Source organism: Tursiops truncatus, chromosome 11 (genome assembly GCF_011762595.2).
Source record: "Tursiops truncatus isolate mTurTru1 chromosome 11, mTurTru1.mat.Y, whole genome shotgun sequence".
In the NCBI taxonomy this organism is placed as follows: Eukaryota; Metazoa; Chordata; class Mammalia; order Artiodactyla; family Delphinidae; genus Tursiops; species Tursiops truncatus.
In genome coordinates, this window is record NC_047044.1 from 86,454,358 (window position 1) to 86,481,417 (window position 27,060).

The 27,060-nt window shown below is 36.7% G+C and overlaps 1 long non-coding RNA gene and 1 other non-coding gene across 2 annotated transcripts in view; one reads left to right on the forward strand and one right to left on the reverse strand.

Annotated features, from left to right (window-relative positions):
* The window catches only part of LOC117314279 (uncharacterized), a 305,123-nt gene that overhangs the window by 19,451 nt on the left and 258,612 nt on the right, over positions 1-27,060 (reverse strand). The window lies entirely within an intron of this gene.
* Positions 26,201-26,328, forward strand: LOC117314372 (small Cajal body-specific RNA 11). Its single transcript, XR_004529118.1, has one exon.

Genomic DNA, 27,060 nt, shown 5'->3' on the forward strand with positions numbered 1-27,060 from the left:
CGTGAGCCCTCCCAGAGTCTGTGTTAGCCCCATTAAAGAGCCCGGGTAGGCTCCAGTGTTGGGTTGTCTCAGAACAAACAACCAACAGGGAGGGAACCCAGCCCCACTCATCAGCAGACAAGTGGATTAAAGTTTTACTGAGCTCTGCCCACCAAAGCAACAGCCAGCTCTATCCACCACCAGTCCCTCTCAGCAGGAAACTTCCACAAGCCTCTTAGGTAGCCTCATCTACCAGAGGGCAGACAGCAGAAGCAAGAAGAACTACAATCCTGCAGCCTGTGGGAAAAAAACCACATTCACAGAAAGATAGACAAGATGAAAAGGCAGAGGGCTATGTACCAGATGAAGGAACAAGATAAAATCCCAGAAAAACAACTAAATGAAGTGGAGATAGGCAAGCTTCCAGAAAAAGAATTCAGAATAATGATAGTGAACATGATCCAGGACTTCCAAAAAAGAATAGAGTCAAAGATCGAGAAGATGAAAGAAATGTTTAACAAAGATCTAGAAGAATTAAAGAACAAAAAACAGAGATGAACAACACAATAACTGAAATGAAAACTAAACTAGAAGGAATCTAGAAATACCAGAATAACTGAGGCAGAAGAGCAGATAAGTGACCTGGAAGACAGAATGGTGGAATTCACTGCCGCAGAACGGAATAAAGAAAAAAGAATGAAAAGAAATGAAGACAGCCTAAGAGACCTCTGGGACACATTAAATGCAACAATATTCGCATTATAGGGGTCCCAGAAGGAGAAGAGAGAGAGAAAGGACCCGAGAAAATATTTGAAGAGATTACAGTCGAAAACTTTCTTAACATGGGAAAGGAAATAGCCACCCAAGTCCAGGAGGTGCAGAGAGTACCATACAGGATAAATCCAAGGAGAAACACGCCGAGACACAGAGTAATCAAACTGGCAAAAATTAGACAAAGAAAAATTAATGAAAGCAGCAAGGGAAAAATAACAAATAACACACAAGGGAAGTCCCATACGGTTAACAGCTGAATTCTCAGCAGAAACTCTACAAGCCAGAAGGGAGTGGTATGATATACTTAAAGTGATGAAAGGGAAGAACCTACAACCAAGATTACTCTACATGGCAAGGATCTCATTCAGATTCAATGGAGAAATCAAAAGCTTTACAGACAAGCAAAAGCTAAGAGAACTCAGCACCACCAAACCAGCTCTACAAAAAATGCTAACAGAACTTCTCTAAGTGGGAAATAAAAGAAAAGAAAAGGACCAACAAAAACAAACCCAAAATAACTCAGAAAATGGTAATAGGAACATACATATCTATAATTACCTTAAACGTGAATGGATTAAATGCTCCAACCAAAAGACACAGGCTTGCTGAATGTATACAAAAACAAAACCCATATATATGCTGTCTACAAGAGACCCACTTCAGACCTAGGGACACACACAGACTGAAAGTGAGGGGATGGAAAATGATATTCCATGCAAATGGAAATCAAAAGAAAGCTGGAGTAGCAATACTCATATCAGATAAAATAGACTTTAAAATAAAGAATGTTACAAGAGACAAGGAAGGACACTACATAATGGTCAAGGCATCAATCCAAGAAGAAGATATAACAATTATAAATATATATGCACCCAACATAGGAACACCTCAGTACATAAGGCAAATGCTAACAGCTCTAAAAGAGGAAATCGACAATAACACAATAATAGTGGGGGACTTTAACACCTCACTTACACCAATGGACAGATCATCCAAACAGAAAATTAATAAAGAAACACAAGCTTTAAATGACACAATAGACCAGATAGATTTAATTGATATTTATAGGACATTCCATCCAAAAATAGCAGATTACACGTTCTTCTCAAGTGTGCAAAGAACATTCTCCAGGATAGATCACATTTTGGGTCACAAATCAAGCCTCAGTAAATTTTAAAAAAATGAAATCATATCAAGTATCTTTTCTGACCACAACGCTATGAGATTAGAAATCAATTACAGAGAAAAAAACATAAAAAGCACAAAGAAATGGAGGCTAAACAATACGTTACTAAATAACCAAGAGATCACTGAGAAAATCAAAGAGGAAATTGAAAAATAGCTAGAGACAAATGACAATGAAAACACGATGATCCAAAACCTATGGGATACAGCAAAAGTAGTTCTAAGAGGGAAGTTTATAGCTATATAAGCCTACCTCAAGAAACAAGAAAAATCTCAAATAAACAATCTAACATTACACCTAAAGGAACTGGAGAAAGAAGAACAAACAAAACCCAAAGTTAGCAGAAGGAAAGAAACCATAAAGATCAGAGCAGAAATAAATGAAATAGAAACAAAGAAACAATAGCAAAGATCAATAAAACTAAAAGTTGGTTTTTTGAGAATATAAACAAAATTGATAAACCATTAGCTAGACTCATCAAGAAAAAGAGGGAGAGGACTCAAATCAATAAAATTAGAAATGAAAAGGGAGAAATCACAACTGACACTGCAGAAATACAAAGGATTTTAAGAGATTACTACAAACAACTGTATGCTAATAAAATGGACAACCTGGAAGAAATGGACAAATTCTTAGAAAGGTATAACCTTCCAAGAGTGAACAAGGAAGAAATAGAAAATATGAACAGACCAATCACAAGTAATGAAATTGAAACTGTGATTAATAATCTTCCAACAAACAAAAGTCCAGGACCAGATGTCTTCACAGGTGAATTCTATCAAACATTTAGAAAAGAGCTAACAACCCTCCTTCTCAAACTCTTCCAAAAAACTGCAGAAGAAGGAACATTCCCAAACTCATTCTACAAGGCCACCATCACCCTGATACCAAAACCAGACAAAGATACTACAAAAAAAAGAAAATTACAGACCAATATCACTGATGAATATAGATGCAAAAATCCTGAACAAAATACTAGCAGATAGAATCCAACAACACATTAAAAGGCTCATACACCATGATCAAGTGGGATTTATCCCAGAGATGCAAGGATTCTTCAATATATGCAAATCAATGTGATACACCATATTTACAAATTGAAGAATAAAAACCATACGATCATCTCAATAGATGCAGAAAAAGCTTTTGACAAAATTCAACACCCATTTATGATAAAAACTCTCCAGAAAGTGGGCATAGAGGGAACGTACCTCAACATAATAAAGGCCATATATGACAAACCCACACCCAACATCATTCTCAATGGTGGAAAACTGAAACCATGTTCACTAAGATCAGGACCAAGACAAGGATGTCCACTCTCACCACTATTATTCAACAAAGTTTTGGAAGTCCTAGCCACAGCAATCAGAGAAGAAAAAGAAAGAAAAAGAATACAATTTGGAAAAGAAGAAGTAAAACTGTCACTATTTGTTGATGACATGATACTATACATAGAAGATCCTAAAGTTGCCTCCAGAAAACTACTAGAACTAATCAATGATTTCATAAGGTTACAGGATACAAAATTAATGCACAGAAATCTCTTGAATTTCTATACACTAATGATGAAAAATCAGAAAGAGAAATTAAGGAAACACTCCATTTACCATTGCAACAAAAAGAATAAAATACCTAGGAATAAACCTACCTAAGGAGACAAAATACCTGTATGCAGAAAACTATAAGACATTGTTGAAAGAAATTAAAGATGATACCAACAGATGGAGAGATATTCCATGTTCTTGGATTGGAAGAATCAATATTGTGAAAATGACTATACTACCCAAAGCAATCTACAGATTCAATGCAATCCCCATCAAATTACCAATGGCATTTTTTACAGAACTAGAACAAAAAATCATAAAATCTGTATGGAGACACAAGAGACCCTGAATAGCCAAAGCAGTCTTGAGGGAAAAAGACAGAGCTGGAGGAATCAGACTCCCTGACTTCAGATTATACTACAAAGCTACAGTAATCAAGCAATATAGTACTGGCAAAAAAACGGAAATATAGATCAATGGAACAGGATAGAAAGCCTAGAGATAAACCCATGCACTTATGGTCAACTAATTTATGACAAAGGAGGCAAGGATATACAATGGAAAAAAGACAGTCTCTTCAATAAGTGGTTCTGGGAAATATGGACAGCTACATGTAAAAGAATGAATTTAGAACACTCCCTAACACCATACACAAAAATAAACTCAAAACGGATTACAGACCTAAATGTAAGACTGGACACTATAAAACTTTTAGAGGAAAACACAGGAAGAACACTCTTTGACATAAATCACACAAGATCTTTTTTGATCCACCTCCTAGAGTAATGGAAATAAAACCAAAAATAAACAAATGTGACCTAATGAAACTTAAAAGCTTTTTCAAAGCAAAGGAAACTACAGATAAAACGAAAAGACCACCCTCAGAATGGGAGAAAATATTTGCAAACGAATCAACAGACAAAGGATTAATCTCCAAAATATATAAACAGCTCATGCAGCTCAATATTAAAAAAACAAACAACCCAATAAAAAAATGGGCAGAAGACCTAAATAGACATTTCTCCAAAGAAGACATACAGATGGCCAAGAAGCACATGAAATGTTGCTCAACATCACTAATTATTAGAGAAATGCAAATCAAAACTACAATGAGGTATCACCTCACACCAGTTAGAATGGGCATCATCAGAAAATCTACAAACAACAAATGATGGAGAGGGTGTGGAGATAACGGAACCCTCTTGCACTGTTGGTGGGAATGTAAATTGATACAGCCACTATGGAGAACAGTATGGAGGTTCCTCACAAAACGAAAAATAGAATTACCATGTGACCCAGCAATCCCACTACTGGGCATATACCCAGAGACAACCATAATTCGAAAAGACACATGCACCCCAATGTTCATTGCTGCACTATTTACAATAGCCAGGTCATCAGAGCAACCTAAATGCCCATCAACAGGTGAATGGATAAAGAAGATGTGGTACATATATGCAATGGAATATTACTCAGCCATAAAAAAGAACAAAATTGGGTCATTTGTAGAGACGTGGATGAATCTAGAGTCTGCCATACAGAGTGAAGTCAGTCAGAAAAAGAAAAACAAATATCGTATGTTAACGCATATATGTGGAACCTAGAAAAATGGTACAGATGAACCGGTTTGCAGGGCAGAAATAGAGACACAGAAGTAGAGAAAAACGTATGGACACCAAGCGGGGAAAGCAGCGGTGGGTGGGGGTGGTGGTGGGATGAATTGGGAGATTGGGATTGACATGTATCCACTAATGTGTATAAAATGGATGACTAATAAGAACCTGCTGTATAAAAAAATAAATAAAATAAAATTAAAAAAAGATGTGGTATATATGTACATACAATGGAATATTACTCAACCTTAAAAAGGAATGAAATAATGCCATTTGCAGCAACATGGATGGACCTAGAGTTTATCATAATAAGTGAAGTAAGTCAGATAAAGACAAATATCATATATCACTTATATATGGACTCTTAAAAAAAAAGATAGATGTGAACTTATTTATGTAACAGAAATAGACTCACAGACATAGAAAACAAACATGGTTATCAAAGGGGAAAAGAGGGGAGAGGGATAATTTAGGAGTTTGGGATTAAGATATACACACTACTATATATAAAATAGGTAACCAGCAAGGATGTACTGTATAACAAAGAGGCCTATACTCAATATTTTATAATAACCTATAAGGGAAAAGAATCTGAAAAAGAATATATATAATATATACATATTATATATACAGATAGATATATATATATACACAGACGTATCTGAATTACTTTTCTGCACACCTGAAAGTAACACATTATAAATCAACTACACTTCAATTTAAAAATATAAATAAAAATATTAAAACTTAAAAAAAAAAGTAATTGAGCATGGTATCACAGGTATACCAATGTCCAAACTCATCAAGTTGTATCATTTAATATGTGTAGCTTTCTGTATAACAATTATACCTAATAAAGCTGTAAAAAAAAATGAATACAGTCTTAAATACAGCATAAAGTATTTCTGCACAATGAAATTTATTGAATACTGTCAAGGTAGATAAAAATATAAATTTCCATTTGACTTTATTTCACAAACGGGTAGGTGACTAATAAACGGATGACTAGATTTGTAACGTTTCACAAATTTGATCCAAGTTGTACAAGATGGTGACTTCAAGACACTGGACTGTACTCCCACCCAATTTATAAAGCCCAGAAGGCTGACGTATTGCAGAACATTTTCCAGTCCTTTCTGTTGAGACTTTATCATGTTTTTCTTTGCTTTTACTCTCTGGAATTTTATCCCAGTGACTGTCACTTTCTGTGTACCACAGAAACTTACTCAGTACTTTGGTTTGTTCAGAAGGGTTACATTAGTGTTCAGATATTTTCAGTTATTTCGTCAGAAACCATTGAAACCACAAAAAAAGATAAACGGAAAGTTAAGAATTGCTCTCTCTGAAGGAATTATGTTAATCTTGTAAGCTATATGGTGAGAAAGTTTTATACACAGGTTAAGTATCGGTCACCTATGAAGTTAGAAGGATGAGCTCTCATTTGATTGCTTACACACACTTGGGAAAATAATCTTCTTACACATTAAAATACATTTTTGAATACCTGAGCTGTTGGCAGTTATTGAAAACCTGGCTCTCAACTCTTCTATGCTTCACTGAGGAAATTGTGACAGTGGCTGGAACTGAAGTCTGATGTGGATAGTATTAAGTTTGCCGAGTTAATTAAATTTAACCAGAAAGATTCCTAAGACAAAATCCCAACTTATAGGACATTATGCTCAACTTTAACTAACTGTGATATAAATTTAAGACAGTGAAAAGATAAGCCACAGACTGGGAGAAAATATTTGTAAAACACGTGTTTGATAAAGACTTGTATCCAGATATATTACAAAGAACTCTTAAAACTCAGCAGTAAGAAAACAACCCAGTTAACGGGCAAAAGACCTAAATGGACACTTCCCCAAAGAAGATACACAGATATGGAATGATATCACTACACACCTATTAGCATGGCTAAAATCCAAAACACTGAGAACAACAAATGCTAGTGAGGATGCAGAGTAAGGGGAACTCTCATACTTTGCTGGTGGGGATGCAAAATGATGGAGCCATTTTGGAAAATACGTTGGCATTTTATAAACCTAAACATATTTTTATCATACAATCAGTAATCAAACTGCTAGGTATTTACGCAAGTGAGCCGAAAGCTTACATCCACATGAAAACCTGCGTGTGAGTGTTTGTAGCAGCTTCAATCATAATTGCTCAAACCTGGAAGCAACCAAGCTTCAATAACTGAATGGGTAAACCAACTTTGGTACAGCCACACAATAGGATATTCAGTGATGAAAAGAAATGAACTATTATGCCACAGAAAGGAATCTTAAATCCACTGCAAAGTAAAGAAAGCCAATCTGAAAAGGCTATATACTCTATGATTCCAACTATATGACATTCTGGAAAAGGCAGGGTTAGGAGGGAAGAAGATTGCCGTGGGGCGAGGGAGAAGGAAGGGATGAATAGGTGCAGCACAGGGGACTTTTAGGGCAGTGAAACTATCTGTATGATAATGTAATGATGAATATGTGACATTATGCCTTTGGCAAAACTCAGAGAACTTTATGATAAAGTGAACCCTAATGTAAACTATGGACTTTAGTTAATAATAATGTATGAATATTAGTTCATCAGTTGTCATAAATGTATCACATCAGGGGCTTTCCTGGTGGCGCAGTGGTTAAGAATCCGCCTGCCAATGCAGCGGACACGAGTTTCAGCCCTGGTCTGGGAAGATCCCACATGCCGCGGAGCAGCTAAGCCCGTGCGCCACAACTACTGAGCCTGCGCTCTGGAGCCCATGTGCCACAACTACTGAGTCCACGCACCTAGAACCCGTGCTCCGCAGCAAGAGAAGCCACTGCAATGAGAAGCCTGCGCACCTCAATGAAGAGTAGCCCCCGCTCGCCGCCATGAGAGAAAAGCTCGCACAAAACAATGAAGACCCAACAGAGACAAAAATAAATATATAAAATAAATTTTTAAAAATGTATTATTCAATACAAGATGTTAATAATGGGAAATGCGGGTGAGACAGGGGATGTATTTGGGAACTTCTATACTCTCTGTTCAATTTCTCTGTAAATGTAAAACTGCTCTAAAAACATAAAGTCTATTAAAAGCAATGATACAGGTGTCTATATTATTTGTGCTCTAAGAAATGTGAATAAATGATATGAGAGTCTTGGTGAATTCCAGAAGGATTCTAACTAGAGGTGCTTATGAAGACTTCATAGAAGTAGTGAGATTTAAGTATTGAACAATGAGCTAAATTCAATGAGAACAACTAAAGCAAATAAGAAATATTTTATCAGGTAACAATTTTGTAAGCAGAACTCTGTGTGCAACAACAGTCATTCAGACTGTACTGCGTTCTGCTCTGAGAGAAAAAGGGGGCAGATCAGAGAATGACAGTGTCTGTTGCAAGAATTATTTTTCTTATATAATTTATTCCAGTGTAATCATATTTTTCCTTACTTGTTGAAAAGGTGTGGAGAAAATAGTCATGCTAGGAATATTCATGAAAGTTTGTGGAGGTGTTAAAATCAACAAATTAATCTCCCCCCAACTTGGAAATATTTTTCCCTTTGCCAAGGCTATCTTTACTTACCATTATATTTTTCTCTTTCTTTTGACTGCCCATATTTTCTAATATGTGAACTATATTCAATTTTTCAGTACCCTATGCTTTATTATTTCCCATGTACCTACTTCTGCTTCTTTAAGAACCAGCCTCAAGAAAGAGTTCAGTAGTCTCTTTTGCGTCAAACTCAAAGGTCTTTTCTCCTCAGTTTTGACACTTGTTGAGCTCTTACCTCTACTGAGCACTCCATTTTTCCCGAAAGCTTCTCTTTCCCCAGATTTCAAATATATGGGGGGCTTCCCTGGTGGCGCAGTGGTTGAGAGTCCGCCTGCCGATGCAGGGGACACGGGTTCGTGCCCCGGTCCGGGAAGATCCCACATGCCGCGGAGCGGCTGGGCCCGTGAGCCATGGCCGCTGAGCCTGTGCGTCTGGAGCCTGTGCTCCGCAACGAGAGAGGCCACAACAGTGAGAGGCCCGCGTACCGCAAAAAAAAAAAAAAAAAAAAAAAAAAAAAAAAAAATATATATATATATATATATATATATATATATGGGATTTCCCCGGCCTCTCTTTCTACTGCTCTTGACTATTCTGGTGATAATTCCTGGACGGATACAACAGCTTCCTCTCATTCTCAGACTGCTGTTCTGTGAGTATACAGGTATGAATAAGACAGATTCCTGGGACCTCACCACCTAGAGGAATGCAAGACCAGCAGGCCTATCTGCTGTAGCGAGAGGATAAAGAGAGAACTAAGGGGGAATTGGTGGCGCTGGCTTAATAAATGTGTGGGAATAGGTAGCATGGGATCAGGGTACATAGCAATGCTCCATGGTACATCAGATACTGGCTGAGGAGTTCAACAAGACTAGAGTTTAAAGGTAGATACCAAGTTGAAGATTAGGAGAGCTGAAAAGTAGACAGGACTGGGTGGTACTGCAGCAACATGATGGCCCTAGAGACTATCATACTAAGTGAAGTAAGCAAGACAGAGAAAGACAAATATCATATATCACTTATATGTGGAATCTAAAAAAATGATACAAATGAACTTATATACAAAACAGAAATAGACACACAGACATAGAAAACAAACTTATGGTTACCAAAGGGGAAAGGGTTGGGGGGAGTCTGGGATTAACATACATACACTACTATATACAAAATAGATAAACAACAGGGACCTACTGTATAGCACAGGGAACTATACTCAATATTTGGTAGTAACCTATAAGGGAAAGAATCTGAAATATATATATATATATATGTATGTATAAGTGAATCACTTTGCTGTATACCTGAAACTAACACAAGACTGTAAATCAACTAGACTTCAATAAAAAAATAATTATTTAATTTAAAACAGATCTTAGGTATTTGCCCTGTAACTAATGAACATAGTCAGTGCTCAATAAGTAAGTATTGGTAAGTATTGGTTAAAACCAATTAATCAGTAGAGCAATTCACATGTATTAAATAGGAAGGGAAAAATAAGAAATGGTCTCTCATTATGAGAAATTTATTACCTACTTGTAGGAGGCAAACAATTAATAGTATAAGAGAGCATAAGATACTTCCAAATTATACGGGGCATTTAAATAAGCATGGGAGAAATGAGTAGTACTCAGTGTGTCAATAGTCAATGTCTACTGACTGTCACAAGTGAATTTAGAGTTAAATTAGGTCTTGAAAGTTGAGTAGGATTTGAATAGGTCAGAAGAGAAAGGAGGATGTTTTAAGTACGTGGAAAACCTCCAGCAAAGACATGAAGCTGAAAACTGGCCAAAGTTGGAATGAGAACAATAATGTCATTGGCCTGTACGACACTACAGTGTGCTCGGGAATGTGACAGTCATTGATGGCTGTGCACCGAGCTGGCCCCAGTGACCCCCTCCTCATGAGATTTATCAAAAGGCTGCCAATAAAAACCAAAACAAAGCACCTGAGATAAGCTGTAAAACTTTTTTTTTTTGCTATAAGATAGTTTGTGAAGTGTAGTTGATTTACAATGTTGTGTTAGTTTCAGGTGTAAAGCATAGTGATTCGGTTACATATACCAAATATTGAGTACAGTTCCCTGTGCTGTATGGTAGGTCCTTGTTGGTTATCTATTTTATATATAGTAGTGTGTATATGTTTCTATATATAGAAAACAAACTTACGGTTACCAAAGGGGAAAGGGGGGAAGGATAAATTAGGAGTTTGGGATTAACATTTGCAAAACTTTTGATAAGAATCAAAATTGAAGGTAGCAAAGACACAGGCAGAATGAGCATCATAAGAAGTGAAGGTTGCTGTCAATAGAACTGACAGGCGTGAGGCAAAATTTGGAATTGTTCAGAATAAAACTCAAGTCACTTTAGTGTAGGAGCCCCTGTCCCTACCCCTCAGACCTTTTGTAAAATCTGGAGGGCCAGACCACTGACAGACAAAGGCCTTCCCCCTGTGTCTTCTTGAGCTCCCTGAATAAGTCTTTTATTATCTTGCCTTTGTCACTGTGGCATGCCTCAGTCTGGATGGTTTTCTTTCTTCCACTTGACATTCTGCTCTGCATGCCATTCTGCTCCAGGAATGTCCTGAGCCTTGATGTCTATTCAAGTCCTGACCTTTTTTTTTTTTTTAACAGTCCAACTGAAGTCATCTTCTTTTTAACCTTAACCAATAACTTCTCAGAACTCTTACTGCAAATTAGGGAAGTTCCCTTCTGAGTCAGAAAAGTGCTCCTTTTGGGTGAGAGTAATGACTTGCTACCCACAGTCATTTTACTTGGTGGAATTAAATTTGTTCTTCCAGACCTAAGTAAAAGCACTACCTGTTACAAAAAATCAAAATGTAGGTTTTCGCATATTTCCTAAGAACTTTCCTCAATTCCTTTCCTTTCGCCTCCAAATTAGAAGTATATCTTGCCATCTAGAAGAATTTTCATTATTTATAGTTCCTTTGCCAGCCTAAGGTCCAGATTCCTCTAGTGTAGACAGAGAAAAAAATCGAGTTTATACATATTCCCTCTTGACCTCCTAGGCCTGATTTGGAAGTGCTTCTTCCACAAATCACAGCAGAAGTATAATAAAGGGATTGGCCATAATTTCCTATAACATCAAAGCATAAAGCTATACATGTATATTGGACTTCTCAGAAGGGTGAGATAATTTAATTACAGTATGTACAAAATAAACCTAAAGATGTATGCTTTATGAATATTTCAAGGTAAAAGATTCTGAGATATTACACATTTCAAAGGAAATCTCTGGGTGAATTCATCCTACTTTCTGACATTACTTTCCTCTCCTTAGATATTTTCTTATTTGTAAAACACACTCCTGATTCAAATCTCCTAATGACAGATTATTTCACCAAGTCTGAATAATTCCATGTAGACCTACACTGTCTGATAGTATAGTCTTACATACTACACTACTGCCGCTAGTCATGTGTGACTATTGAACATTTTAAATGTGGCTGGTCTGAACCCTCAGAATGGGAGAAAATATTTGCAAATGAAGCAACTGACAAAGGATTAATCTCCAAAATTTACAAGCAGCTCATGCAGCTCAATATCAAAAAACAAACAACCCAGTCCAGAAATGGGCAGAAGATCTAAATAGACATTTCTACAAAGAAGATACACAGATTGCCAACAAACACATGAAAGAATGCTCGACATCATTAATCATTAGAGAAATGCAAATCAAAACTACAATGAGGTATCACCTCACACCAGTCAGAATGGCCATCATCAAAAATTCTACAAACAATAAATGCTGGAGAGGGTGTGGAGAAAAGTGAACCCTCTTGCACTGTTGGTGGGAATGTGAATTGATACAGCCACTATGGAGAACAGCATGGAGGTTCCTTAAAAAACTAAAAATAGAACTACCATACGACCCAGCAATCCCACTACTGGGCGTATACCCTGAGAAAACCGTAATTCAAAAAGAGTCATGTACCAAAATGTTCATTGCAGCTCTATTTACAATAGCCAGGACATGGAAGCAACCTAAGTGTCCATTGACAGATGCACGGATAAAGAAGATGTGGCACATATATACAATGGAATATTACTCAGCCATAAAAAGAAACAAAATTGAGTTATTTGTAATGAGGTGGATGGACCCAGAGTCTGTCATACAGAGTGAAGTCAGTCAGAAAGAGAAAAACAAATACCGTATGCTAACACATATATATGGAATCTAAAAAAAAAAAAAAAAAAAAATGGTTCTGAAGAACCGAGGGGCTGGACGAGAATAAAGATGCAGACGTAGAGAATGGACTTGAGGACATGGGGAGGGGGAAGGGTAAGCTGGGACGAAGTGAGAGAGTGGCATGGGCTTTTATATACTTCCAAATGTAAAATAGATAGCTAGTGGGAAGCAGCCACATAGCACAGGGAGATCAGCTCAGTGCTTTGTGACCACCTAGATGGGTGGGATAAGGGAGGGTGATGCAAGAGGGAAGAGATATGGGGATATATGTATATGTATAGCTGATTCACTTTGCTATAAAGCAGAAACTAACATACCAGTGTAAAGCAGTTATACTCCAATAAAGATGTTTAAAAAAATAAAAATTAAAAAATTAAAATAAAATAAAAAATAATGTGGCTAGTCTGAATTGAGGTGTGCTTTAAATGGAAAATATCTACCAAATTTCCAAGACTTACACACACACACAAATATAAAAGTTAATAATTTGTACACTGATAGCTTATTGAAATGATAATATTTTGGATACATTGCATTAAATAAACAATATTTTATTAAAATTAATTTCACCTGTTTCTTTTTGCTTATTTCAATGTAGTTATTAAATATACATGTAGCTCTCTATAATACAACATATATAATTCTATTGGACTTTGCTTGTCTTGAATAATGAAGAGGGCACTTGAAGGAGATGAGGTCGGGGGTAAGTTGGAGAAAAAGAGAAAAAAATCCCTCAGTAGGACAGTTTGTGGTGGTCTTTGGCATTCTAATTCTAGCAGAAAAAGTCTGGGGGAGATTTTTTTCATGTCAGAGTCAAGTTAAAGGCATAGGCACTCTAAGTCTCATCTGCTATGGGTATACCTCACCCGTGTGAATCACAGAATAAAAAAAAAAACAAAAACTCCGTCATTAAGTCATAACCACACACATATACAGATTCCAAAAACAGCTCCAATAAACAAACTTTACTTTCCACAGACAATGTCCTGTAAAGCAGGGACTACACACTCCAACGCTAATAGGGGCTAGATGTGTAACTTAAATAGTCAACAGTCCGTGGACCAGGTGAGATATGTGGTAGACTGGAGAACACATTTTGCATGGAAAAGGGGCACCTGGTGCTTGCCTCCAGACAATTGTTACCATGTGGGAATGCTGGCCCTGTGCTGGCAGACCTGATATTTTTAGAAAAACTAGAAATCCAGATTTTCAGGTGACCTTTCCTTACTTAATCTTTTAAGTAATAATGCCCATATTGGGCCCGTGTATACTTTGGGTTATAAATCTGTTATCTGCACCTAAATTTAGAGAGAAAGAATAGTTTTCTCAATAGCCCCATGATTTCTCAAGTTGCAACAAAGTTTCATCGTGATGGAATCACTGTTTAACATAAGGATTCAGATCATGTGATTTTCCTTCATCTTCTTTATCTTGCTTTCAGACTTGGACATTTTAAGGACAGTTAGGCCTCAAAAGAGGCAGTTCGTTAGTCATATATTTCTTATTTTTTATGTATGAAATATTTCAGACATTCAACTGAATCAGAGAAAACAATCTAATGGATGATCATACTCATTACCTAGTCTAAGACATAAATCTTGACAAGTGAGTAAATTGGTACAACCTCTGTGGAGGCCACTGGCAACATTTATGAAAATTAAAATGTTTCTACCCTTCGTTACCATAATTTCACTGTGCTCTTCTTCTCAATAATATTCAATTACAACAAGCACTGCCTCTGTCCTCAGTAATCACTATCCTGAATTCAGTGCTTATGATTCCCAGATGATGCTTTTATATTTTTGATATGTATTCGTAAGTGATACTGTGTATATGGTAAAATTTCTTCTGAAACATTGTTTTTCTTGAGGGCCCTATGTCTTTTCTTATCTGTCTGTGTTGTATGTGCCATTTCCTTATTTACTATTGCCACTGAGATCAAAGAATGGGCCCTATTGTTTTGGGTCCTCAACATTATGTTTCGTGAGATTTATCCATCTGATATATTTATTGCTAGCTCCTTTTAATAGCTATAGAGAATTCCATTGTAGGAATAAAACAATGTATTTAGCCATTCTTCTGAGAAGTACCTTTAAGGTCTTTCCAATTCTTAACTACAAGCAATGCTGAAACATTCTTTTACATGCTTTCTTCTGCACATGTGGCAAGTTTTTTAGGGCAGCTCCTAGACCAGCAGCATTGGCATTACCTGGGAACATGTCAGGAATGCAAATTCCTGGGTCGTACCTTAAGGGAATTAGATACTCTGGGGATGGAGCGTAGCCATCTGTTTTAAGAAGCCTTGAACACTAAAGTTTAAGAACTACAGCTCTAAGGTCAACCTAGATGTATTAATGGCTCACAGAATAGGTACAACATTAATTATGTGTTTTAAAAGTTGTTTCCAAGGTGGTCGAAGCAATTTATAGGCAGGAGGTTTTATGTTATCGTAAAATAAACTCCAGTGTCTTAGTAGTTAAAGGAATGCAGTATTAACAAGTGAGTAGCATAAAGAACAATGGTTCAGAATCAAAAGAACAGAAATAGACTCCTAAAATGTCCAGAAGTTTAGCATGAGAATATGGGGGCATCTTTTCTCAGAAAAGATTAACTTTTCTCTGATTCTGTTTAGACAGCTAGGAGACATATGGAATAAGATAAAATGAAGTCCATTTCTAGGTAAACTGCAAATCAATAAATACAGGATATAGACAGGCAGATACTCTGTGTGTGTGTGTGTGTGTGTGTGTGTGTGTGTGTGTGCGTGTGTGTGTAAAATCAAAAAAGGGCTAGGAGAAAAGAAAATACGGAGGATGCCTCCCCTCAGAGTGGGGAAGACCTTTCTCTCTGTCACATAAACTTCAGACGCCATAAAATAAAATTCAATTAAGAAAAAAAAACCTTTACAAGTGGCAAAAGAAAAGCAAAGTAAAAATACTGAAATTACACACATGGGAAAAATGGAACCTATCACAGACAACGGACAATTCTCCCTATGGAAAAAGGGTAAAGGATACGAAAAGAGTGTTCTCCCAAAATGAAATACAAATCTCTCTCAAACATATGAAAAGATACCCAGATGGGGTTGCATTAAGAGAAACTAATTCAAACAGCAGTGGAACAAAACTTGCATCTACCTGATTGGCTAAAATCCAAAATATACTGTGTTGGCAAGGCTGTAGGGAACTAGCAACTCCCGTAAATATTTAAAAATTTAACCTCTAGAGATGCTATTTGGCAGTATTTATCAAAATTAAAATGTATATATTCTGTGGCATCATAATTCTACTCCTAGGATTTTATCCTAGACACAGGATTTCACACGTGTGTAATTTCACAAGTGTGAAAGTACATATGTACATGATTAGTCACTGTGGCATTATTTATAATAGTAAAAAAAGAAAAAACCTAAATTTCCATTAATAGAGGGCTGTTTACATAAATAATGGTATACCCACACAATGGCATACTTTTCAATTTTTAAAAAGAATGAGGAACTACTTAATAAACGGATTAATATGAAAAGAACTTAGGTGCAAAAGAGCATATACGCTACAAGAGTAGGATAGAAACTTCATTCCAGGTATATTTTTATGACGTTTGAACGATGTGAAAATGTTACCAATTCAAAATTGTATGTGTCTGTGTATGTTGCAATGGATTTGCTCAGATTGTGTATTAGAGAAATCAACTATATTACATTCACTCCATTAATACAGTATAATATTTAATTAGTGATGTCCAACAAAGGGGTAGATTATGTTGATAGTATACTACCATATTCCACTCTCTAAAATTCATTTGAGAATTTGTTTCCTTTTCTGTGTGACATTCTTGATTTTTTCTGCTGTTACATGAAGCATATTCCATTAGAGCTCATTTCATTAGAGCTCATTTCTAACAGTTTTAGCTGGAGATATTTGAGAAGGGGACATGCCCAGCATGTTTGAAGACATCAGGACAGGATATTCTCCTCTGGAATCTTGAATCGCTCATTTTGTTAAGAGAGTTTCAAACGTTTCTGTTCTGAGTTGTAACTAAAGTTAACAAAAGCCCTATTTCCTTGTGAGGATTTGCTCAATTCCCTCTGGCCAGATGGCTTCTATACCCTGGGTTTCCTTCCAATGCTAATCTTTGGTGATCCACAGCTGCACGCTGCCTTGAGTACTTAACCTTCTCTCATTATGCTGTCATCTTGCTGAAAAGGATTCGCCACGGAACAAACCCTAAACAAATCTCTTTTACATAATTGCATCCAGAAATAGAATTGAAATATTACATATGAAAGCAGCAATTAAGCAAAACTTGTATAAAATAAAAGCATAAAAATGCACACTCTGTGTATGACGATCTGTATTTTTTTTTAAGATTTATCCCAAAGAATTTCCATTGCAGATAATATTACTACAGCTTTGTATGCATAGTGCCTGGCAAAGTCCCTGCTATACAGCTACTCTTTTTAATACCATGCCTCCTTAAAGAAAATAATTGTGACAGCTGACCAGGTTTATATGTATAATTAATGATTATGTAATAGAAACATACGGTATTAATACAATTAATGAATGCTTGTTGACTGCTAGAATGAATAGTTGTTGTTCTTTTTTTTTTTTAATAAAGTTTGGTGTTTTTGTTTTTGTTCTTTCCCCATTACAACCTCATTGTCTCTTCCTCAGTTTTCAGGACGCATTCTTCACTTTACCGCGAATGGCATCCATCCTCAACAACTGGATGTCTGGTCTTGGAACACTTTCTCTTCCCCAGGTATTTCTAAATCACTGAGGAAGGCTGACAGGGTTCCAAAATTATTCTAGTTATCACTGCTGCCCAATGCTTGGTTCCTTGTGGCCAATTTGGTCTCCTTTCTGCTCTGGATCTCCCCGGGAGGCCTGGAAACTTCTTCCCTCAGGCAGTTGCTCTCCACTTTGGTACTGCATTCCAAGCATGGGCCCCAAATATTCCCAAACTCCCCACAGCACAGCTAAGACCAGCCAACATGATTTAACGAGACTTCACTAAAGATTTGGGCAGGAAAAAAAAGAGGAATATAGTGAAAACACACACACACACACAAACACTTAAAACTGGATTAAACATACCAAATCTCTCAGAGTTCTTAGGCCAGGCTACTCTACAGTTACTCTGAGACAATTCTCAATGGAGCAAGCTTCCATCCAACTATCATATCACAAGGACCACCATATTTCCCTCTCTGTGCCTTCCTACCGGGAAATCTAGACAACTCCTCTCAGATGCCCCCAAAAAGGTGTGAGGGGGATTTCCGGCAACTCTTCCCAGAGTAAAAGTAACCCTTTATAATTTTTATTCTTGATAGAATAAATTTTATTGTCTTGAACTTCCTATTCCAGAATACAGGCTTTAGGTTTGCATAACCTCAGGCCAATTAACAACAAAGCCATTTTCCCTCCAATAAGAATGTATTATCCATCTATGAGAAAAACTTTCAGCTTTGAAATAATATTGACCTGTATCCCACCCCCATCCATACAAACACTCATACTCACACGTATATTAAAGCCAATGATATGACCAAGTATGAGTCTGGTTTCTCGTACACTGAAATCAACAATACACTCTCTGATCACGTGGGACGTGCTCTTACATTTTATCAAGTTTTAGTTATATTTTTTCAAATATTAGCAGAAGGACATGTCTTTTTTTTAAGAAGACAGTAAAATAAAATATTTTCAAGCCTCCTGTTTTTTTAAAAAAAAAGTCATAGTGACAATTTCCTTTACATTTAAAGTCTTTGAAAACTTTGGGAGGAAATGTCCAGAACAAGCTGATATCTAGCAGCTGGAAAAGCCTCTGTATCAGTGCCTCCAAATAGTAGCTGTACATTTGAATCATGTGGAGAAGTTGTGAAAAATTCTGATACTTGAGCCCTACCCCCAGCAATTTTGATTTGTGTGGGGTGTGTCCCAAGCATCAATATTATTGCAGAAAAAAACTCTCCAGGTGATTCTACATGTAGCCAAGATTGAGAATTTCTTTACTACATGAATCCAGGGAAAGGAAGGAGAAGATTACAGACTGTTAGCTGAAAGGACCACCAAATGATGTCAAAAACTCAAAAGTAAAAGCAACAAAAGTATTCTCTGTATTTGATCAGGAAGACAAACTTTTTTTCCCAGAATTTGAGCAAACGTTTACTTGTGTTGCTTTTCCTAGAAAATAAAACCTTTTCCTATGATTTTTAGAAATCCATATCTAAATCTAAAATTTATCTACTTTATTTTCAGAGAAAGAAAACTTCTAAAATTTTACATTGTAAAAGATTGATTTAAAAGTAAAACTAAATATGTTCCACTCCCTATCTGGTGGAATTGAACATCTTGGCCAAAAGAGTTTGACAACCAAAATTTTGTTTCAATTTTTATGAACATAACCAGTGGTATTTGTTGAACTGGAGACTATTCAGTGTGGATTTAAATGCTGAATTTTTAAATCATAAATAGGGAATATCTAACATTTCCACAAATTAATTCTACTTGTAAAATTTGGGGTTATACAGACTTTGGTACGGTAGGGAACTGGAGACAGGTGACAGAGGAAAATGCTAATTTATTGTATACTTTTGAGATACTTAAGATCATTTTTCAGAGTTTAAGTTATCACATCCGGAACCTGTACACTATTGAGATGCATAGTAAGATAGGCTCATGAAACTTCCATAAATACCCAACTTAAAGTATACATTGATAATATAGCAAATTTTAAAAAAGGAATTATTTTAGGCAAGTTTTTCTCTTCATGTACATTTTGGACTGAACTAAGTATGAAGTTGATTTTAATATTAAAGGTTTATCTAATTATCTAGGAGCATCTATCCTATTTTATTTTTCTATTTAATCTTGATTGGGCTATTTTACAACTCTATAAAGGTTGTAAACTAACTTGTAGAAATTGGAGAGCAGTACAAATTATTCTTGGCTAATAACAATGGAAATGCATTTCTCCTGTCAAGGAGCATCATTTCTGTTCATAGACAAAATGACAACCTCGAAGTTTTCGCTTTTTATTTTTGATGTGTTTGGCATTACCCGTTGTATTAGTCTGTGTTCTTCAGAGAAGGAGAACCATTAGATGGAGATACGTATACAGATACTACACCAGAGAGGCATTAACCCTTTCCCCAGAAGAGGAGGGAAAGTGTTCATGAGCCCACTGGGGATGACAGGGTAGCTGAGAAAAGATGACTGGTATCCACAGAACAAGTCATCCTATCCACTTTATTACTGAAATCTTCCTCTGCTGAGGCAGCAGCAGACACACACAAACACCCCCTTGCTGATGAATGCAGAAATAATGTTTAACCAAATATCTGGGCATCCTTTAGCCCAGTAAAGTTGACAAAATTAACCATCACGCCAGTTTTGCATGTAATTTCACAATCTTATCCCATCATTCTTTCATTTGGTCACTAAAATACTCTTGTCTTTTCTAGATATTTTTGAGCCCAAGTTCCTTTCAAGTTTTCTCACTACTTCTTTAACAAATCTTTGATGTGCTCACTTTATGTGAGTCACCCACATGCCGCGGAGCGGGTGGGCCCGTGAGCCATGGCTGCTGAGCCTGCGCGTCCGGAGCCTGTGCTCTGCAACGGGAGAGGCCCGCGTACCGCAAAAAAAAAAAAAAAAAAAAAAAATTACACTCTGAGAGTCTTGGGAAGTTTCACTGAGATGTCCATGTGGAACCCATCTTCCCAAACCAATTAGACCGAATTGCCCAAGAAATGCACCTCATATTTCAAGCAAAGCACATCCGTCCTTGCCTTTTAGAGAGAATGCCAAGCAGCAAGAGAAATTACTTACTCTTGTTCCTTTGTTTTCATTTCTCATTCTATGGTTTTATTTTCTCTTTCTTGATGAAGTTTGATTCTGCTTCTGGTTTGCATAAGATAGCAAAGAATGAAATTCTGTGTGTATGGTCTGAACGTTTAATGATCTCTAGTGGGTAGAAACATGGATTTGCTCTCTCATAGGTGAGAGAGAATAGATTATCTGAGTTATTGGCCTTTTTGTTAGTCTATTTGTCTATTCGTGAGTTCAAATCAATTTAGAAAATATGCCATGCTTATTGGAAAAGAGAACAGCACTCTGGAATTTGGGCCAGTGATCTGTGTGTTTTTGTGTTGAATTTGACCTGTGGCCAAGGTTGTAAACTAAAGCTGCAAAGTCTGTACGTGTGTCCATGTCTTTAATTGAGAAAAGCCTTTATTTCTCATTGTGTGAGTGTGAAATATTTTCCCACTCCAGAAGGTACTGCATGAATATATTAGATACAAGTCTAAAAATAAATGAGGTATATTCTGATATAGAACCCAAAAATCATGGACATAATTTGAATATTTCTAGGAAACAAAGTCATAAGATTTCTAATATTTTAAAATGTGCTGTATCTTTTTTTTTTTTTTTTTTTTGGTACGTGGGCCTCTCACTGTTGTGGCCTCTCCCGTTGCGGAGTACAGGCTCTGGACGTGCAGGCTCAGCGGCCATGGCTCACGGGCCCAGCCGCTCCGCGGCATGTGGGATCTTCCCGGACCGGGGCCCGAACCCGTGTCCCCTGCATCGGCAGGCGGACTCTCAACCACTGCGCCACCAGGGAAGCCCCCAAAATGTGCTATATCTTTAAGAGGGAAAACAAGAAAAATTTTTCTCACCAAAACTGCTAACTCAGAGGCATTTTTTTCTTTGAGAAATCAAGTTGGTGTAAACAAGGTGAATCTTGAACAAATCAGGCCAGTTTGATAATTTTGGATTAAGGAATCCCCAGCAATATGTAACTTCCCTGACTCTCAGCACACAGGAAAACTTTAAAAAGTAAAATAGTGTCTTCACAGTATTTGGATTTGTTTTCTCATGAAGGGACTAGTTAATCTGAGCTTCTTCAGCATCTTATAGTGGTTTATTAATCAGAAAAACTAATATTATTCCCACAAAATCTTTTCAAAGTTTGTCTACTCAGAGACTCATTTGTACAGTCTGCTGCCCTGGATCATGCCTAAGTTAGGATACTGAAACACTGGTTACCAAGCAGTTAATTTTGCGTGGTAAATTGTTATTAATATAAATGTGTTTTAGAGACTGTAAACCCTGCAGGAAGGCCATGAAGGTGAAGAATATTTTCTCACCTTTATTGGAAGACAATTCTCCATGAATCTCCTGCATGCCTGCATGAAATGCAAAGAAAGGCTTTGGCTGCCTTGTTCTGGGTTATGTTTCCAAAGATATTTGTATAGCAAGCAGGCTTGGAAGACAGAGTTTCTCTCCAGAGCAGGCGGGGGGTGGGGGCAGGTTTATTTACAGGCCAGTATTAGTAAATTTCATTTAATTTCCTTGTAGCCTATTAGAAAAGATTTGGGTTCCCTAAATTCCATGTTCCTCAGCTATGATGCAAACCCACTGCAAGCCCAGCATCCACCTGTTCCCCTCTACCTCAGTCCTTCTAGAAAGTGGTAGGCAAGGACAACTGATGGGAACATGAACATCATGCTGCTTGCTTTGCTACGAGTAATAAACAGTCCATGGTCTCTGATCCAGGAGTGTTGCATGTTCCACCAGCATCCATGAAACTGTGGCAGGCTAACTTATTAGCCAGCAAGTAGAGTAGCATCTCATACCTCATAGGGTAACATCACAACTCCTGAAAACTCTCAGGGAACCAACAAAACACTCTCCATACCAATGTTGAAGAGAGAAAGAAAACAAAATGTTTTAGCAAATGAGCATTTCAGATTTATATGCATGTAAAGATAGCGCAAAAGTGGGTTCAAAGTCTGGACAGAATTTGACACATATTTATACCGTCAGGTGGGGAGAGAACAATGAAAACTTCTCATATATTCTTGGGAGATGAAATAATGCACATGTGATTACCTCCCAAATATGCTGAGAGAGACCCCTGAGCTAATTCTCAAAGTAAGTGTTTTCAGTTCCAAGGGTCAGAAGCACTAAGACCTTGCATGGCCAAATCAAAACCTTGGGCCTTTTATCAAGCCAATAATATTTCAAGGGGACACCTTCAGGAAGAAAGGTGGGGAGGCAGGTACCTCTCTCCTCTTTATTAAAAAAAGAATGCTTGGGATATTACTAAACCATAAGAAAGAATGAAGGGCTTCCCTGGTGGCGCAGTGGTTGAGAGTCCGCCTGCCGATGCAGGGGACACGGGTTCGTGCCCCGGTCCGGGAAGATCCCACATGCCGCGGAGCAGCTGGGCCCGTGAGCCATGGCCGCTGAGCCTGCGCGTCCGGAGCCTGTGCTCCACAACGGGAGAGGCCACAACAGTGAGAGGCCCGCGTACCACAAAAAAAAAAAAAAAAAAAAAAAAAGAATGAAATAATGCCATCTACAGCAACAGGGATGGACCTAGAGATTATCATATTAAGTAAAGTAAGTCAAACAGAGAAAGACAAATATCATATGATATCCCTTATATGTGGAATCTAAAAGAAAAAAAAAGGAAACAAATGAACTTATTTCCAAAACAGAAAGAGACTCAGAGACACAGAAAACAAAAGTATGGTTACCAAAGTGGAAAGAGGGGTGGGAGGAGGGATACATTAGGAGGCTGGGATTAATATACGCACACTACTGTGTATAAATAGATAACCAACAAGGACCTACTGTATAGCACAGGGAAGTATACTCAATATTATGTAATAACTTATAAGGGAAAAGAATCTGAAAAAGAAATATACATACATATATAAACTGAATCACTGTGCTGTACACCTGAAACTTACACAATATTGTAAATCAACTATACTTCAATTAAAAAAATTTTTTTTTAAATCCCAATCATCTCATTCTTACTCAACCCCCAGGGGAACCACTGGTCAAATCCTCAGGCCATAGTAATGCATTTATCTCAATAGAGAGTATCACCCTTCTCCATTCTGATATTGTTGGTTACTGTAATAAACTAACCACAGCCTTTTCACGTCACATCAATAGGCAATTTCTGTCTCCTTTCACGTTTATCTGAAGGCTCTGCTACAGGTCAGAAATTTGATCTTCAAAGAAAACAAAGTCAATACCTCCTGGAAAGAAGTATAGCAGGTGTTTTGACTATTTATACCGGAAGAAATAGATTCATTAGTACTGGCTTTGGAGCTTAAGGTGACACCTCTTAGATGACTGTAAAGATTGTATCAGAGGATTGAGCCAGGAGTTCTTTTTATTCCAGAAGCAGACAACCTGGTGAAAGCAAACTGCTGATGTAAGATCAAGAGGAACAATAATTACGTAGTACCGAATGAACTTACGAGGGAATGTTTGGTTGTGTGTGCGTTTTGTTTAGAATATTGTTGATATTTTTGATGAGTATATGAAGCATCCTTCTATCTTTGACCCTCAATTATTTAGACTATGGTTTTGTAGAATAAAAAAAAATTCTTTAAATGGTATCTTTTTTTTTCTATAAGAAATCTTTTCGGCTGATTCTCGCACTTTTTTAAAATACTAAACCTTTAATTTCAATGGCAACACAGTTAATTTCATAGGTTAATAGGAATCTGCCTCTTTTAAAAATTGGGATACCGTTACACAAATCAACTGCGCAGCCAAAACCATTATTGGGGGGGATCCTATTTGAGAATTCAATTTAAATCAGAACTAGAAGCCCACCAAAGAGCAAGGATTATAATTCAGGTCTGGAATCTATGTCCACAAAGTGCTCCAGAAAACTGGTCTTGTATCTTCTGTGGATTACAAGAACACAGCCTCACAGGCAGTATAATAGCTCAATTAATTCCTTGCTGGTCAGATCCCTTTAGCAGATTTCCAGAACCTTAAAAAAAGTAGAATTCACACACATACATAGATACTATAGGTGTAACCCTAAGGAGATAAATTCCCTTTTTTCTTTTCCGACCCTCAGAATAGAAGAATAAGAGTTATTTAAAATTCAACCAAACCCAACCAAACATTGAATGCGTAATCAAGAATAATCTCTGGAGTTTATTTTAGGATCACAACTAGAGACTGTCATAACAAAGCATTGTCTAACAGGCCTACCCAAGGATTATCCGATTTTAGACCTTTGTTTGGATTTGTTACTTACTACTGGTTAGAGTATTTTACTGCTCATGCCACATAAGACATTATTTAGTTTTGTATATGATTTCATGGTCCTCTCCTACCATTCTTTTATTTGGTCACTGTAAATACTTCTGTTGCTTCTAAACTTTTTTTGGAAACAGTTTCACCCCTCTTGTTTGTTCATTAATGTGTTAAATAAATCTTTGACATGTGCTCATTTTCAAAATTCATGTGTTTGACCTCTAAAAGCTATATTTTGACAAAAAATTGAAGGATTGAAATAGTAATGTATAAATAGACTTTTTGATTTAGATATTATATATATAGATATTTGATATATATGTTCTTTAATAAATAATCTATATTATATGCCTATTTGAATTCTTATAGTATTCTAATATTTTGGGTTTTAACCTATTCACAAGCTATAAATAAAGCAAACTATTTCATTTTGTCTCTAGAACTTTAGTTTGGTAATTTGCCTGGCTTTACACTTTTTTTTTTTTTTTTTTTTTTTTTGCGGTACGCGGGCCTCTCATTGTTGTGGCCTCTCCCGTTGCGGAGCACAGGCTCCGGACGCGCAGGCTCAGCGGCCATGGTTCACGGGCCCAGGCGCTCCGCGGCATGTGGGATCTTCCCAGACCGGGGCACGAACCCGTGTCCCCTGCATCGGCAGGCGGACTCTCAACCACTGCGTCACCAGGGAAGCCCTGGCTTTACACTTTATGGCTATAAAAATGATATATATTACACTGTTGGGACTCAAAGATTCCCTAGATATATAATTCCCTCAATTTATGCAGTCCACTAAAAAATGAAATTTCCCCCCTGAAGCTCTTTTAAAAGATTGCTGTATTTTTGGTGCACTAAAGAACAGTGAAATAACTAGTAGTTATCTGTCTTACGCAATTAATTGCATATATGACCTAGACATTACCGTTATAATCCCTGTTATAAATAGTCATTTTCTTTAAAGTATAATTTATCAAGATCACTTAGGATACTTATTTTTTAACTTTTAATTGAAAATTTTTAAGTTGGTCTGTTATTTGATTACACTCTAAGTTTATACTCTTAAATTTAGTAAGAATTTTACTTTTGTAACTTGATAGCTATGGTGATTAATCACTTAGAAGAATTTTTAACTATTTTAAAATTGCATTTTGAGTTTATATAATCTAAAAAATATGCACCAATAAAGGTAGCAAGTCCTCTTAAAGAACAAAGCATTATATAATTTTAACTGAGGATGGGAGTTTAGAGGGAATTCAAATTTCAATAACTTTAAATTTCACATCTAAATCCAATGTTTGGATATTAAAATTCACTGGCTCAGGGAAGTCTGTCAAGATGCACAGAAACTTCCCTCTCAGTTTATGAGGGCTGTCCTAAGAATAGGGCTGGCTCTCAGAGAGGACAATTTAGAATTAAAAATAAATCATTGGCTCTTGACAAAATCTTATTTCTAAAAAAAGAAAAAAAAAGTCAAAGAGCTTGAATGTATGTGTGCACATGTTTTGAAAGTAGTGCTAATGAGCCAAAAAGTGAATTTATCATAAATATTTTGATGAATTTTTCCAACTCAGATTTTGTTTAAATGGAAACTACCTTTTAAAATAGATTCTTTCATGGCATTTAAAAAGACTTTACCAAAGCAATCTTGAGAAAGAAGAACACAGCTGGAGGTATCACACTCCCTGAATTCAGACTATACTACAAAGCTAAAGTAATCAAAACAGTATGGTACAGGCACAAAAACAGACACATAGATCAATGGAACAGAATAGACAGCCCAGAAATAAATTCATGCACTTATGGTCAACTAATCTATGACAAAAGGAGGCAAGAATATACAATGAGGAAAAGACAGTCTCTTCAATAAGTGGTGCTGAGAAAACGGGACTGCTACAGGCAAAAGAATAAAATTAGAACATTTCCTCACAACATATATGAAAATAAACTCAACACGGATTAAAGACCTAAATATGAGACCAGAACCATAAAACTCCTAGAAGAAAACATAAGCAGGACACTCTGACATAAATCATAGCAATATTTTTTTGATCTGTCCCCTAAGGCAAAGAAAACAAAACCAAATATACACAAATGGGACCTAATTCAACTTAAAAGCTTTTACACAGCAAAGGAAACCA